Source organism: Carlito syrichta, unplaced genomic scaffold (genome assembly GCF_000164805.1).
Source record: "Carlito syrichta isolate Samal-C Ts95f unplaced genomic scaffold, Tarsius_syrichta-2.0.1 Scaffold79417, whole genome shotgun sequence".
Lineage (NCBI taxonomy): Eukaryota > Metazoa > Chordata > Mammalia > Primates > Tarsiidae > Carlito > Carlito syrichta.
The window spans coordinates 3,374-6,746 of record NW_007023513.1 but is presented as its reverse complement, the minus strand read 5'-3'; positions in this window follow the sequence as shown (position 1 = coordinate 6,746).

Below are 3,373 nucleotides of genomic sequence, written 5' to 3'. Positions count from 1 at the left end.
TTTAAAGAAACAAAAACTGCTAAAAGAACTCTTACTGCACAGTCCTTACCACCCACAATTTCTTGGAAAGGCTAAAAGGACACAAGACATCCTTAAATTAAAACACAGTCCCTCCAAACACATGTATTCATAAATATACCCCAATGCACATCCATACAACACACACACACACACACACACACACACAATAGATAGTCTTCTGGGGTTCCTTCTGAAATCCAGAAAGTGAGGTGGTAAAGGAAAATTAGAACAGAAAAAGATGGAAAATAGGGGCAGGCAAAGGATGAAACTGGTGCTTAAAACAGAAGTGAGAAGAAATAGCCAAAAGAGATCCAAGGCCAATCGTGCCCAACTCCTGTGTCCTTGTTCCCACAACTCAGATGTTCATAAAGATAAAATAGAGTTACTCCCAAGATGACATTCCTCACCCATCCTTTTCCATCCAGAAATCTCGAGTGCGATTCTAAACCCAGGATGGAAGATTGGTGTTTAAAGTTGATTACACGGGGTGTGGAAGGGAGCACCAAGTGGAGGTTAAGCTGAGACAATGAACAATACTTCTTCCCCACCTGTAATTCTTCCTGGTTTGTAGAAAGCTCAGTCCTGGCCTGCAGGGTCCTCTTCCCTGATTTTCCTGTTCTCAGGCGCCCCCTGGCTAATGCCAACCTATGAGAGGTCAAGGAGCAGAACTAGGAAAAAGGCTATAGGGGAGGGAGGTAGAGTCGAAGATCTCCATCTCAAAGTCCCTCTGTCTGGGGACTTTTAACCTTTCCTGTCTTTCATTGACCTCAGACATTACAAGAATTGGGGGCAGGTACACTTAAGAGTTGATTGTCAATCATGTGGAAGACCGTATGTCTGAGTCTGAGAGCATTTGATGACATGTAAGGGGCAGGAATGCAGCTTCAGCAAAGCTGGGCTTCATCTTCAGGTCTCAGCCTGAAGCACCCCTTTCTCATCTCTTCCACACATCTACACAGAAGCTCCTTGCTCTCTCTCACTCTCTTGCATGGTCTCTCTCTCTTTCCCCACCCCAACTTCATCTGTCTCTCTCTCTCTCTTTTCTTAAGAATACAAAACCACTAGAACCCAGTCAAACTGAATACACACACACACACACACACACACACTGCCTGATTTCCAAACATAGAATAAAATGTTTTAACCTCTATTTAAATGATTTCATTCAAATGGGTGTATAGAGATGAATTATTTCTTTTGGAGGAGCATCTCCTGGACCCCTGAAATCTCTCAGAGGAAAATTTTAATAAGTCTAGGGTGAAGGAATTATGTGAGAGGAAAACATTCAGTTGCAGGCAGATGTGAAGAAAGGAGATAGAGTCCAGTGGGCTCCAGAAGGTGTGAGTGCAGCTGATCTATCTCAGGTCCTTGGGATGCTGAGCCTGTCCTCCTAAGAAAGTGGCTGTGCAGTAAGGGTGTCACATTTCCTACTACTTTTCCCCAAATACGAACGGCTCTGTCACTGAGCACAGCAGGGCTATCCAGGTCCCAAGTCTGAATTCTGAAAAGAGGACAAATTTGAGAGTTTGGGACTGTCTTTCAAGACCACCGTCACATCATGAAGCCACATCAGTAACTGGCCTTCTCCCAGGCTTGGATGGGAACATGAACAAAAGTATACTTCTGCTCCCTTCACAGAGTACCCAGAAATTCATCCCTGAAATCCTCCTAAAGCCAAAAGCAGCCCTAGAAGACTAGAACTACGTCATACCCAAGGGCTCCGGGCCCCAAGAAGCCTCTTAGAGACAGACTATGGGAAGGCCCATCCCTCCCATGTCCTTCTCTCAGGTAACACATCTGCCCCTCTCCCAATCTACACTGGTTTTTTTTTTTTTGTCTCAATTCCATGGAGACAAAGGTCAATTTGGATTGCAGTAACTTGGGAGATTTTATGATCCTGTGAAGCTAAAGAGTCTCTTAGGAGACAAACAGTGTGGCCCCTCAAGCCTAACCCACAGCTATACCTTTATAGACCTTGACGGATAAACCTCATCCCCAGTGAAACATTACACAATCTTCTCCCAATTTCAGCTCCTGTCCACACTGAAAAATTTTGCCTCACGTGACAAACCAACTACAAAAGGGCAAAAAACTTTCAAGACTGTGCTGATTATCGTTCCTGCTGATTATTTCCATTTTATAAGATTTTCTATCTCTGTCCCTTTTCCATCCCCACCCCCACCCCACCACATATGACAGTATGAACTGGAAGACAAAGAGGTTCTGACATCTGGGCCCCTGGTTGGCGCCCATCAGGTGCAGGTTTTGCTTTCCCAGAGTGTGGCCCTGATCAGCCTGTAAGCCCAGCAGGTGGAATCAATAGCCTGGCTTCCAGAACATACAGAGGAGGCCTTCAACTCCCCTGGAACCACCATCTCAGTTTCTTGACACTATCAGCTTTCTTCAGCCCCAAGGACAGGACTCATTCTCCATATGTCCTTTCCCTCCCCACATACCAGCCCTGGATCTTTCTAAATGGAGATCAGGTATTGCCCAGGGTGTGTCTAAGGAAAGACGGATACTTGACTGTCTGTGCTTCCTGATTATAGAAGACCTAATTACCTTTGAGCCTGGATTGTCCAGTGGTGTCTTGTTTTCAACCATTTTAGGAGAACCTTTCCTAACCCTTCCACTACCACCATTCCTCTCCGGAGCAGGCAACGGTGCCTCCCACCCCTTATGTAAGGGACAGGCTACTTGCCCCAGCTCCTCTGAGAGCTTATCGCGAAGGTATTAATTATTGACCATGACTCCCATGTGGAAAAAAAACAGCTATTAAGAGAGTAAGGCAGGATACCTGAGGGACAGGAAAGCCTGGATCGCAGACCCTATCTTTTTCCTGAGAAGCAATTAAATCAAGAACTTGCGTCAGATCCACTAAGTGCAGAGAATTCTGCACAACAGGAGCAGCCCATAGTTGTAATACAGACCAGACTTCAATAAGAACTACAGTAGAGTTGAGGACAGAGTTATTAGCAAGCAATTGGAGGTTAGGGGTAGAGTGGAGGGAATCCAAGAAGGTTTTAGGGCAAAGAGTACCTTGAGGAGGACTTTTAAAGATTGAAAGTTTTTGGGGGGGGTTGGGGTTTTGTTTTTTTTTTTTTCTTTTATTGGGAGTGAGGGAAAAGCAATTCAGACAGAAGAAAGGACAGAAAGAGAAGTCGAGACTTGTCTATGCAGCGCCATGGTGCTCACTGTGTGTTTGGAAAATAGCAAGTTTCTCCCTGTGTCTGGGATTAAGGCGGGGATGACACAGATAAAAGAAAATTTAGGTCAGAGCAGAAGTTTCTTGAATGTCATGCAAAAGACTTTGAACTTCAACATGTATAATGTATGGACATTTACTTTGGAA